We start from the raw sequence: 13879 nt of genomic DNA on the forward strand, positions 1-13879 counted from the left end.
CTCCCGGCGCCCCGCGCGGTCCATGTGAGTGCGGGGAGGGGGCGGGGGCCGGGAAGCGGGCGGGTGGGCCGGCTCCTGGTGCTGGGGGTTGGCAGGGCCGCGGCCCGCGGGCGGAGGGCCGAGCGGGGCTAACCAGCCGGTCCGCGCCGCGGATGAGGCGGAGACGGACCCCTCCCGCGCGCCGCTTGGGAGGCCGAGGATGTGGGGAGGCCGGAGAAGTGGGGAGGACGAGGGAGGGGCCCGGGGAGGGCGGCACTCTGGGGAGGATCGGGGCGCGGGCGGGTCGGGAGATGTGGGACGGACTGGGGGTTTCCGGGAGGACGGGGATGTGGGGAGGCCGCCGGGGGGACAGGAGAGGCCAGGGAAGGGGGACGAGGGGGCGTGTTCTGGGAGAACGGCTATGGGTGGAGGACGGACTTGTGGGGAGGTCGGCGTGCTCCGGCAGGCCAGGGGACGAGGGGAGGCCGGGGGCTCGGGTAAACGGGGAGGTTTGGGGGACATGAGAAGGCCTGGGGGGGTTCGTGAAAGATGGGGAAGTTGGTGGATTCGGGGGTCTCGGAGAGACGGAGGGGCTGGAGGCCGGAGCGCACAGGGAGGCCGGGGGCTTGGGGAGGCCAGCCGGCCTCCTTGGGAGCTGGCCAATTGCCTCAAAGACAAAAGGGGGGAGAGAGAAAGGAGGAGGAAGAGGGAAATCCTTGGGGACCTGGAGGGGGGAGAAGAGCCCTGACCCGATATGGGGACTCACTGGCCCTGCGGCAGGGAAGGGCGAGCCTCGAACCCGGATCCGGGCCAGCTCCTTCCCCGCAGCTGGCGCTCAACTTGCTGTGGCCCTGTGGTTTTTGGGGCGAAAGGCCTGGAGACCTCGTTGATTCATTGTGCCTCCAAGTTTACCTCTTCCCAACCCAGCCCCCAGCTCTGCTTCTGGCTTAGGTGGAAGAAGGACTTGTTTCTTTCTCTCTCCTTTCCTTTCTTTTCTCAGGAGGAGGAGGAGGGGTGTGTGTGTGTGTGTGTGTGTGTGTGTGTGTGTGTGTGTGTGTGTTACTTGGTTTTATTTAATTGCAGGATTTAGCTTAATGCAGTAAGGGTAAAAAAATTTTTTTAGTCATTTCAACAGTGTCTCATTCTTGCATGGTTAGCCTGCAGCTGGGTTTTTGGCAGTGAGACTAAGATAATAGTAATGTAGTAATTATGGGAACTGGTTGAAATACATTCAAGCTGAAGGCGGTGTAAGGATTTGGGGATCTGTACATAAGACGACCAACGCTGGGATTCTTAGGTAGAATGTCAACATTTTCGTGGTTGGAAAAATAGGCCATTACTATTTGAAATGAAATACCAGAGCCTCACTCTTAATATTTTATTTGTAAAACTCATAATGGAAGCAGTCTTCTCTTGGAAATGTGTGAACTCTGGTCAGTTGTCTCATCTCTTGAAAACCTGAAAGGTGGATGAAGTGATGGAAAGATACATTGCAAATTAGCATTCACCTTATTTTTGTTGAGATCCAATGTAGGTGATTTTTTCATGCCATTGTGCTTTGGAGATAATTTTTAACATCCTGCAATATTTAAACACATGAAACTTCTGAAGAAAGTTTGCGTTCCGGTGTCTTTATGAGTACATTGTTTTCTCTTTGTGGCTGTCCTTGGAGGTGAAACACTGAATGAGCCTACCACTCGTGTCTTGAATACATTTGTGTGCTAAATGTTGTCGAAGCAGCAAGATCCCATGTTACACATTCTTTAAGTAATATCTTTCCGGTGATTATCATATACTCTGATTTAATAATGAAAACTGGGGAAAGATTGTTTAAAACCCATTGCTGTCTTTTAAAGGATCCCACAATCAACCTAAGACTTGAGTATATACACTGAATAAAAGGACCTACGCATTGTTCAGAGGTTATGATGCATCAAGAAGCAAGTCCTTGGATAAATAAAGACATTGAATCCAGAACTTAGTGTTTAAGGTTTGGGGCCAATAGTCCTGGGGCAGAGCCCTACAGGAGAGAGGACTTCAGCCTCTTTTCAGGCCGGCGGTCCGCTGAAGGTGAATCGTGATTAGGAGTGAAGCTCCATGAGTGCGATGGGGTGGAAGTGTCCGGTGAAACCAGAAGTTAGGAGCCACAGTGCAGATCATTAGAACATTTCTCACTAACATCGTTTCTCTAGCACTCCATGCCCATTGTTGGAAATTAGAGAACTTGACATCCCAATTCTTAAAATTGGGTTCTTCAGCAAGTCACATAACTTTTCTCGCTGGGAAGGTTGAGAAATTGTCTAAATAACAATTGTATTGTTAAAGCTATCCCCTTAAAAAAATGCTGATTAGTTCCCGCAGGAAAAATTATAGTGTCTTCTGTGTACTGTATATGTTCTATCGTGTAGTAAAGAGTCATTTTGAACATGACTCTTCTTTTTTGGATGTTAGTTTTGAGTTGCTACTTCTCTATCTCTAAAGATTTTATGGAAACCTTTTTTCCTGTATTTTTAAGTGTCTTAATTTTGAGAAAATACTTGTCTCAAGGGTAACACAGGAAAGATGAGAGTCAAAGTCTTAATATGTAAGTCTTTAACTTTTGAAAGTAAACATTTTCAGTTTAGACAGTTTTCGGCTAAAATCTTGTTTTAAATTTCAATATAATTAAAAATTCTATCGTTTGTGAAATGAGGGGTTTTTTTTGGCTTGTAAACCAGTAAAGTTTAGTTTCTGTAGTAGTTTATTTTGTCTTAAAGCTCGAGCTTAAGAACTTATTTCGTTACTGTATGTCCTTACTAAAATCCCTTAAATAATTAGCAAAATATTGCTGTGGGGGTCTTTGGGAATTTTTACTGATGCCTATAGAAATTATTTAAAATGCAAATTCTAAAAACTTGGGCAAAGTAAATGACCTTATTTGAGTGAATAGTAGTAAATTCCAGGAAGTTTGTGAGTGCAGTAAGCATTCAAATCTGAAGTTGCATCTCTGTCCTTAGACGGATCCTCGGTGGAAGAGGATGAGCGCGGTTCCAGCTCCTGTTTGGGTGTACCTGTGTTTCAGTGCCTCAGCCAGCTGCCTTAAGTAGTTGTTTTTTTATGTCTCTTCTGAAAACCATGTTTCGTAGTGGATTATTTAAACCGTTGATGGCTTTTTCTCTCTGCTAATATTTGTGCAAGGTTTTTTTTTTTTCTCTCTTCCATTTCATGACTACCAAAAGGCAACCTAGTGTAGGAGAAATGAAATTGCTGTCTACCACTTTGTGGCATTAATTTCTAGGAATGGTGCCAAATCTTACCATTCAGAACTACATAAATGTGTTTCTGATTATAAAGTACCAGAAGAACCCCCTCTCTTCCTGTCTGTAACAGTTGTATTGTTTTTTTTTGCTAGGCTCTATCATGGAAATAAAATTCAGATAGGCATATGTAATTCAAGTTTCAGGATAGGTGAGATTTTTAGCAAATGCCGTTAATTATGGTCTGATTTGCATAAACACTAATGAAGTGGTTTTTAGAGGAAAGTATGAAATAGATGTTTTTGGCTGGGTGGCACTATTGCCACTTTTTAGCAGTTGAAAGCCTCCGAGAAGGGAACAAGTAGCATCGTCACAGAGTTTACTTATTTGTCAGGACATGAAGGTCTTTCCTTGCAAGCTTTGTATTGAACGAAACAAATTCTGCCTAGATCTTATTGATATACATTGGCATTTACTGTAAACTCATTTTTCAGAACAAGAAAAATGACCAAAGTCATACATGTGAATGTTATCCACTGATAGGGGAGGAGATGTAATGTTACTGCTACGTGTGGGGTATTGTGTGTTGTTGGTAGGTGTCACTACCTTTTTACCGATGAATTAAATCTGGGAGATGACACGTGCCAGACCTGAGGTGATTGCTTTCATGCTTTTTCTCCTTTATTCCTCCTGAGAACCATTGAATGTGCTATTGCTATCCTCATTTTTGCAGAGGAGACACTGGAAGTTTGGAGTTTGAGGAGCTTGCCGTGGGCCTCTTGGCCCACAAGGGGTAGGTCCTTGTTGGCTGGGCCTGCTGAACTCTCTGTGCAGCTTCTAGGACCAGACAGGACTAGAGCAGCAGTAGTCTCACAGATCTGAACCCAGCCTTCCGAAGGGGGAGTGAGTAGCATGCAGGTGTAAGTACCGTGTCTGGGAGAGTTGAAATAATTATATTTTCTGTTTGAATCTGACGCTTTCATATCATGAAGCTGTGATCTGGCCAACATGGTGTAGGTAAACATTTTAATGAACATACCAAAATTGTTTAATTATTTTAAGTTAATTTAAAATCAGTTAAATACAAATATATAATGCATAGTGCAGTGATTGACGCTTATTTGTTCAAGGTTGTGCTTTAGTAACCTCTACATTGTTACAGAGTTTTTTCATTGGTGACTTTTTTTGGGGGGAGTGTCAGTGTTTATGAATATAGTTTTGTGGGAAGCAAGGTGTAATGTGAGGGAAAAGTAAATTGTAAATTTCTCATGCAGGTTTCATCCCCTTGTAGTAAATCCTAGAATTTATAATCTCTAACACATTGCTGCTCTATAAATGTTTCTGAAGTGAATGTGCTCGTTCTCGCCGATTTAGAATTTTCCATAGTGCTTTTAAGACTTGACGTACTCTGTCCTCCTTTATTTAGGGCCAGTGGACCAAAACCAAGGCTCAGAAGAACCTAAAAAGTTGTATCTATGGGCTGTCTGTGCCTAGGATCTCCTTTCTGCCTCCATTTTCTATCTTAAAAGTCCTGCCATCTGGTGCTTTGGATTGTGCTGTGAACGGTAGGTGCTTGTTGGGTCTACTTGTGACCAAAGCACCATGTGTTTGTCTTTGATGGACTGAAGAAAGAGCTGACGTGGTTTTATACATTCCATATTTGTAGTGCATTGTGTGTCTTTTTATAGAATTTAAGCAACACGAGGGCAGAAACTTTGTTTTACACACTATGGCATCCCCAGTGTCTGACACAATATTTATTGAATGAAAGAACCCAGGCTCATTCGTTGTTGGAGAACTGTTCCTGCATCAGTCAGCAGTCCACTGTTTTTTGTTTGCCTTGGTAAAGAACCTTACTTACAAACCAGGTAGGACTTGATACCAGGGAGAACTTGGATTATCTGTTTCTATCTTTGTCTGCTTTATTTTAGATTATAAATATCATGAAACTTGAGCTGCGGGAAAAAGGCATTTCTCTGTCCCTTTATGGTTTTCAAATGTTTTTTTCTAGAAATTAATTTTGTAGGAATTGGTCATGTGTTCGTTAGGACTCATTCTATATTCTGAAGACCTAGGAAGTTGGGATTTATAAAAGATCCTTGATGACTGGTCTAGAAGCTCTAATGTATCTTTTACTAATCAGTTGGATTCATCATGTACTTTACAAGGGTTTTACATTATGCCCTGAAACCATTTTTAAAAATGCATCTTCCCAGGGGCGCCTGGGTGGCTCCGTTGTGAAGCATCTGCCTTCGGCTCAGGGCATGATCCCAAGGTCCTGGGATCGAGCCCCACATCGGGCTCCCTGCTCCGCTGGCAGCCTGCTTCTTCCTCTCCCACTTCCCCTGCTTGTGTTACCTCTCTCGCTGGCTGTCTCTCTCTGTCAAATAAATAAATAAAATCTTAAAAAAAAATCCATCTTCCTAACACTGTAATGCCAGTTCCATGACACACCGGCCTTCCGATGATCTGCTTAGAGAGTCTTTTACGTTGTTGTTCAGAGTAAACGTTTTGAGCAACAGGTCACTTACCTTCACTCAGGCAAGAAAAGTCAGTATTTGGGTAAAAAAAAGAGTTTGTTCTTCCTCAGCAAGTTCCCCTTGGTCTTGCTTATTGCGAAGGGAAACACGTGCGTGCGCACACCACAGTAAACCAGTAAACTGGTTGTTTGCAGTGGTTCTCAAAGTACAACTGCATCACCATCACTTGGCCGGGTTAGAAATGCCTGTGCTCGTGCCCCACCTCTGACCTCCTGAATCAGACTCGGGGGGTGGGGCCCGCAGTCTGTTTGAACATGCTGTCCAGGAGCTTTTGTTGCATGCTAGTGTCTGTCAACTACTACTTGAGAGTGTTTTAAGAGAAATGCAAGTCGTAGCAGGCAAAAAATCAGTCGTAAATGGCAGAGGCATGTGTTTGGCTTCTGACCACTTAGATTTGCTAGTGAGATTGCCTTCACTTCAGGACTCTTTTTCAGTATGTTTTTCAGGTTTTCTAGAGTCTTGGGAAGACCTCACAACTAATTTTGTTTAGGGATTTTGAATGTTTTATGCTGAGGTCATTAAATTCTTTTGAATCTTGGTTTGGATTTTAAATAAATGATTTTGCATTGAAATAGCAATTTGTATGGCCCCTGGACTTGTGGTTTTTGGCAGATAGCAGGAAAGTGTGTATATGTGGGTGCTCAAGGCACGTGTTCCCTGGTGGTTTTGTTTTGGTGTTGAAAGATTGGCTTGCTTATATTACAGTCAGGATGATTTCCAAGTCTTGGGGTGACTACTAAAACAGTATTGTGTGAATTGATTCTATGCCTAGCATTAAAGTCATATCTAAATTTAATATGTATTGTTTTGCCTTTGTCCTTTATTTTTTCCCTAAGATCAGAGCTAGATAAAAGTTAGTGTTCAAAGATGGAATTGGTGATATGCTTACTTTCTACTATGTCTTATGCAGAGTTGGACGCACGTGAAGGCAAATAGAATATTGTGAGCTCAGGGACAGGGACTCTATATTATCCTGTACGGATCTGTGGGTCCTTCACAGCTTCCTCCTCCTCCTATAGTGGGTTGGCCCTCAGTCATTGGTTTAATGATTGAAGAAGACTCTGTGCTCCTGCTGAGGGGGCCTTGTGACCTTGAAGTACATGAAGTTGTTACTAAGGTAGAGAAGAGAATTAGGGACAGACGGGTGGACTTAGGTTACCATAATGTGGACGCGAAGTACAAAGGATGTTTCCACGTCCTCTTCTGGCCCCCATCAGACTGAGTCAGTGGTGTAGCCCTGTGATGGAGAAAATAAAAGGAATGAGCTGGTGGGAAAAAGTGATCTGAAACAGTTTCTTTCTCCTTACATTGGTCAAGTGAAGTTAAAGTTCTAGTTTATAGTCAGTTATAGACTGTGAGCCCACTAAATGTACATCAGAGCGCCTGGCCTGGAGCACCTCTCAGTGAGGGAGTCTCCTGTTGCTCCCCGCTGTGCTGGGAGGCTCCAGCCGCCCCCCAGTCTTCTCTCTCATGACTGCTTCAGCCCTGCTCTGGTCTTGTGTCAGTCGCCCCGCCCCGCCCCTTCTGGTGGTTTCTGCTGTGTTGCTGCCTTGTGGTTTTAAATAGCCTTTTCCTGGTTACAGTGAGGTTGCACATTTTTATACATTTACTGGCCATTCGGATGCACTGTTTTTCGAAGTGCCCATATTTTTCTATTAGGTTATTTTTAAATTGATTTGTAGACTATATATATTCAGAACACACATTCTTTGTTGGTTATGTATTTTGCTGCTGTCTCTTCCCACTTTGTCATATGCAGTTTCACTGACTCAGTGGTTTTTGTGTGTTTTTTTTTTTTTATGAATAGAAGTTCTTAAGTTTAATTAGCGCCATTTGTCAGTCTTTTCCTTTGTAAGCTTTTTGTGTCTTTCCCTGCCCTGAGGTCATGAACTAGTTCCTCATTTATTCTCTAAATGCTTTTATACTTGTGCTTTTAACCTTTAACTTTGTAATTCTCTCAGAATTGGTTTTGGTGCATAATCTGAAGAAGGAATCCAGCTTCATTAACCTGTGGACAGGCTAGTTGTCCGAACACCGTTCATTGAAAAGAGCATCTTTCCCCCAGCGCTCTGCAGTGCCCCTTTTCTTGGAAATGAAAGGTCCGTGTGTATGTGCATCTGTTTTGGACTTTCTTGAATTCCACTGGTACTGCCCAGTTTAAGTTGCTTCAATTATTTTAGTTTTATAACAGGTCTTATTGTGGAACTCTTCCCACTTGGTTCCTTTTTAAGCATACCTTGGCCCTCCTTGACCCTTTGCAGATCTGTATCTGTTTTAGAATCCCTTGCTGACTTGCAAGGAATTTCTTCCTGCTGTTGCTTGGAATGACGTCGAACGTGATCAGTGTGTGGAGAGTCGTTTCTTGGTTTGAGTTATTACAAATAAAGCCTTTGAATAATTTTGCTCAAGTCTTCATGTGACCATCGGCTTTTGTTTTTCCTGGAAATGGTTGGGTCTAGCACTGTAATGGCTGGATCCTGTGGTAGGCCTATGTTGGCTTTTTGAGAAAGTGTCAAACTCTGTCCTGGAATGGCTGAACCATTTCACATTCCTCCCAGCTTTGTGTGAGAGTTCCAGTCACGCTGGATCGTTGGGGCAACATTTGGTATGGTTAGTCTTTTAGCTTTTCAGCCATTCCGATAGGTGTGTAATGGTTTTTCTTTGTGGTTTTGCCACCTGTGTATCTTTTGGTGTTCAAATCTTTTGCCTATTAAATTTTTTTTCTTATTGGTGGGTTCTTTATATATTCTGGATACAAGTCTTTGTCAGATGTGTGCTGTGCTTTTCTCTCATGCTATGGTTTGTTTTTGCATTCTCTCTCTCTCTTTTAAAGATTTTATTTATTTATTCGAGGTAGGGAGAGAGAGCGGGATGGGGGAGGGGCCGAGGGAGAGGGAGCAGCGGACTCCCCGCTGAGCAGGGAGCCTGCTGCCTTTGGGACTCAATCCCAGCACCCTGAGATCATGACCTGAGCCCAAGGCAGACACTTAACTGACTGAGTCTCCCAGGTACCCCTGGACTGTGCTTTTTCAGTGTCGTAGTTAAGAAGTTGTTGCCTAATCCTAGGTCACAAAGGTTTTCTCCTTTATTTCCCTCCATCCCCCTCTAGAAAAGTTTCAGGTTTACATTTAGGTCTGTGATTCATTTTTATTTATGGTGTAGGATATTATTTGTAGGATTCTTAACTTAGTTCTGATTATTTGTAGGAGTCTATTGAGGCATAGAATGAAGATATAGCTCCTTCTGAGAGCTTTTTTTTTTTTTTTTTTTTTTGCTTCAACCAGTTTAAAGCAGGTTTAAGGCTTGAGGTATTTTGGACCGCCCAGTGCTGTGATTTTACTGGAGAGGTGACTCACCTCTGGTTTCTTTTATCTTGAGCTCTGTAGCCTTTAGGGCCCTGCTTCTGGAGGTAGTGTTTTTGGTTAAACACCCTAAGGGACCCAGCTTTTGATTCTTACTCCTCTTTCCCTGAATGGTTGTAAAAATGAAAGTTGAAAATTTTCAGAATTGGCAAATGACTGCAGGGCAGAGGTGGTTTCTGTGCTTGTTCATCTCTTTGGGTTCCTGATTTCACTTTAATTTTGGCCTGTTCTTTCCTTATTGTCTTGTCAGTTTCTGGTTGATTTTAAGATTTTAAAGTATTCTGTCCATCTTTTTTAGTCTTTTTCAGGGGAATGATTGGGCCAGATAACATAGCCTGTAGTTAAGGATACAGGGAAAAGTGTGTTTTATTTCACTGCAGTGTTTGGAGTCTAGACTTGGATCTGTGTCTCCTGTAGTCGTTGCTAGCTGTGTGTGGCTCTTTAAATTAAAATTAAATAAAATGAAAAGTTCTGTTTGACAGTCACACTAGCCCCAGTTTGGGTGCTCAGTATGCAGGTGTGGCTAGTGGCTACCACCTCGGACAGTGCAGAGATGGGACATTTTCATCGTCATGGAGCGTTCTCTTACACAGTGCTGGCCGGACTCTTGACTTTTTCCAAAGTCCGCCTAGAGCAGGAACAGCTAGACAGAGGATTGAGCCTCTTTGACAGGCGTATCATGGAGCCTGTCTCTAAGGTGGTGTGGGTTCTCAGACCGGTATAGGTGGGATCATGGGAGGCTGTGGTGCACTGAGTAGAAAACCACTAAGTACTGATATTTAATTTACAAATACCTGCCTAGTGCTTCCTTAGGGTGTCTGTTTCTTTCTTTCTTCTTTAATTTACAAAAAGTAGCAGTAATTTAAAAATTATCAAAATTAAATAGCGAGTCAAAAATTAAATTTTACCCTTAGCTAAAGTCTCAGGTATTAGTAATCAAAGATGTCTAGGTATCATAGTTTGTGTAGAGACGCAGGTCTTTTTAGTAGAAAGAGCATCTTAACTAGGAAACAGGAGGTTGAGGTACAAATACTGGTGCGTTGCCTTTAGTCACGTGACTTCTGATACTGTCTATATAAACTCTAGTATCTGTGATCTTTGAAGCTCTGCGTGCAGTTACTATGTGGGATGGTGTACACATGTAAAGTGCCAGGACAGTTGACCCCTGAACAGTGCGGGCCGCCGGACCCTTCCCCATAGTTGAGAATCGGCAGTTAGCACATATTTTGTATGTGTATCATATACCGTATTATAAAAAGGTAAGTTAGAGAAAAGAGGATGTTGAGAAAATTATGAGAAACTACATTTACTATGCGGCATGTATCAAAAAAAATCTGTGTATACGTGGACCCAGTTGTTGAGGCGTCAACAGTATTAAATACCTGTCTTGTGCCTGGTGTAGTGTCAGCCCCCGGGGGCACAGACAGGAGGGGAGTGAGGCAGTCAGCGTGCAGTGTGATGCCTACAGTGATAGTGCCAGAGCAGAGTGCTCTGAGGACCTGGAGGGCATGTCCCCGTCATGGTCACGCTCAGAGGTCAGCAAACTTTCTCTGTTAAAAGTCAGATAGTAAACATTTCAGGCTTTGTAGGCCACATAGGGCCTGTCACATAGCTGCCTTTTTTTTTTTTTAAACAACCTTTAAAAGGGTAAAAACCTTGATTAGCCCAGAACCATACAGAAACTGGCTGTGGACCAGATGCCGTGACCTCTTCAGGTCTGGCTGTCTGCAGGGATCTGTAGAAAGAGAGTGGAAGGTGGGAAGCAGGCAGGGCCTCGTGGAGGACATGCCCGCTCTAAAGGTGCAGAGGCGGGAGAGGCTGGGGTCTGTGAGACTGGATGTTTTTACTAGTGTTTAGGAGTACAGAAAGGGTTGGGTCGAGAAGGAGGTAGGGTTGATACTATTGACAAGATCAGAGCAGCGTGTGGTTGATTCTGATGGGAGCAGATTCCTATGACAAGCGGGTGGTTAACTAGTACAAGGGTCGGTCAAGGAGCTGTTGCAGTCATGCGCTTCAGAAGGGAGAGGAGCCAAGCCTTTGTCATTAAGGGAATGGCTGCCCGGTGTCTGTCGCCCAGCTAGTAAAGTGATGGGCAAAGTTCAGATGGTCCAGTCTAACAGCCTGTGTCCTTTTAATTCTACAATTACGTTGTACACACAAGTGAAGAAGGCCTTAATTAAGGGCGTGACTGAGGAACTGGAGAGAGGGTGATTTGAAGCCTGTTTCTCAGCCAGTCTCCAGGCTCTGACCTGGGAAATGAAGAGCCAGGGCTGAGAGAGGGGGTGTCCAGAGCAATTCCAGGATGGCTCCCAGATTTCTCCCTTGGTGAAAAGTCCATGAAGATCTTTTTGTTTTTAAGTGCTTACTGATCAGACTGTTTGTTGCTTAAGGAGGAAATGCTGTCTCCTAGGTCCATGAACCCCAGAAGCGGTACGCAGAATTGTGTGTATGCACATGAGCTGTTTTCCTGGGGTAGGATGCTTGGGCTTTCATCCCATTATCAAAAGTGAGCCCAGCCCAAGGCGGGGGCACTCCTTGTTATTGGACTGTGGATGTCTGACACTCTGCCCGGGTGTGAGGCTGTAAGGGAAAGCTAAGCATCCAAATCACAGGACTGTTACTTTAAGTGTCATACATCCCAGACCGCTACATAAAACACAGGCACATGAAGCTGTCACCTGAGCCCAACTGTACCAACCGAGGTCTACCAGCCAGCAGTGCAGATGTCTCCCCTGGCCTCCGAGAGACAAAACAAGGCTCGGTTTTTGTACATAGAAGGCCAGCCAGGAGAGTTTGGGACTCTCGTTGGCATGGATGTTTCAACATGCTGTTGTACATGAGATGAAGCTAAAGTTTATAAACTATTAGGAATATCTTAACAGTCCCATGGCTCTGAGAGATGGACCAGTGTCACTTTTAGTTGGCTGTGTTAGTTCCAAAAAGGAGTGTAGTTTTTCTGTCCGCTCAGAAGTGCGTTGATAGTTAATAGTTGTAAGACAGTACCTAACTCGTCCTGTTACAGTTAGCTCTTCCGTGAACAGATGCAGGAGGAACTGGGCAGCTGGTGGTTTATGTTCGCACCAGGCAGATGAATGTGGTGTCCTGGAGTCTAAACTGGATTGGTTCGTGTTTGACATTAGCGTTATATGTAATTTAGGAATTACAGACTCTAGATTATAGCAGTCCGTGCAGAGATTTGCTGTTTTTGGTGATATATGGCTGCCCTATAGAAGTTGAGGCTTAGAGGGGAGCGTTTGGAAATGGGTTTATGTCTGAGAAAGTTTCCCTTTTCCTGTTGACAGGACTGTGACCTCCATTAAGGGCCAAGTGTCATGAATGGCAAAGATCTAAGAAATGATGGAATTCAGTGATGGTGTAGACGTTAGAAGTGAAAACCCCTAGGCTGTTTAAAATATCACCCTTAAGATTTCAGGCTGGGGATAATTGTGATTCCAGTGTAGGTAAAAAGTTTGGCGTCTCCTTGGCTGTGTCATGGCAAAAAAAAGCTTTGCTTTCTGCTTTGGGAAAAATACATTAGTTGTGTCCTAAGGAATTGACTTGATAAAAGAGGTAGCAGGAGTAACTTAGTTTAAATGCAAGTTGTCTACATATGAATTAATTTTTGTCCGGTGACGGTTGATGATTTGGTTGGTGAAGAGTTGATGTTTGATTTTCGTCTTTGAGTCTGCCCTTTCAACTATTTCATTGGAAATTCTAAACTTTTCCACTGGGTGTTTGCCTCCTTTATTTTTATTGTTTTAGGTAGTCTAGGGTTTTAGAGGTTGATCTAAATTTAGGGATCAGCTGGTCCGGGGCTCCCACTGTAGAGAGGAAGAAATAACAGGGTAAGGCTCCTTGGGTAAATGGCTCCTTGATACTGACAGAGGAGAACTCTCAAGATTCTCTCAGCTGTCTTGACCTTTAGCTCACGGGTGATCTTTTTAGTAGATGAGAAGGGTATGAAGACAGCTTCTAAAACTCAGGTTTCCTATTAACTGTCAGGAGATTGAAAAAAATGGATGTAATTGAAAAATGGGTGAGAAATGGACATCGTTGAATCCGTTGTTCACACTGTATCCAAGTAACTTGTGGTTTGCATTCAGTCATTTATTTCTACATTGTCTTGGATATTTGAGGAATGACAAAACAAATCTCACACGTGTATATAGTCTAAGTTTTAGAAGACTAATAATGCCAGTTGTTCTCACTTCTCTACCAGATTTAGAGCATTGTCCTGAGTCACTCTTGACTCTTGAGCATCTTGTCCTGATGGGGATTCATTAAAAAGAAGACAGTCCTGGGGTGCCTAGCTGGCCCAGTGGGTGGAGCATGTGGTTCTTAATCTTGGGGTTGTGAGTTTGAGCCCCACGTTGTGTGTAGAGATTATATAAGTGAGTAAGTAAGTAAGTAAATTAAAAAAAAAAAAAAAAAGACGGTCACTGCCTCAGGAAGCTTTTGGGTACGTCAGTGGTCCTGAAAGTAGTGTATGTAAGAATCACCAAGGAGAGTATATGAGAGATGCAGGCAGGGGGGCCTGGTGCCTTAGTCAGTTAAGCGTCCTACTCTTGTTTTGGGCTTAGGTCATGATCTCAGGGTCATAAGATCCAGCCCTGTGTCAGGCTCTGTGCTCAGTGTGGAGTCTCCTTTCCTGCCCCACCGCCTCGTGATCTGGCTTTTTCTTTCTCAAAAAAAAAATTTTTTTTAATGCAAATGCCTGGTGTTATCCCACAGAGATGTTGGATGATCATTGCTGATGTGGACG

General features: G+C 43.6%; 1 protein-coding gene across 1 annotated transcript in view; it reads left to right on the forward strand.

The window, feature by feature from the left end:
• Positions 1–562: 562 nt before the first annotated feature.
• Positions 563–13879, forward strand: part of LOC148108132 (focal adhesion kinase 1-like) — a 69737-nt gene continuing 56420 nt past the window's right edge. Inside the window, exon 1 of the mRNA XM_087853837.1 lies at positions 563–4780. The gene's annotated coding sequence lies outside the window, so the exon portion shown is untranslated. The remainder of the gene's footprint in view (positions 4781–13879) is intronic.

The sequence above is a fragment of the Ursus americanus genome, chromosome 22, assembly GCF_024610735.1.
Source record: "Ursus americanus isolate L20-20 chromosome 22, mUrsAme1.1.p, whole genome shotgun sequence".
In the NCBI taxonomy this organism is placed as follows: Eukaryota; Metazoa; Chordata; class Mammalia; order Carnivora; family Ursidae; genus Ursus; species Ursus americanus.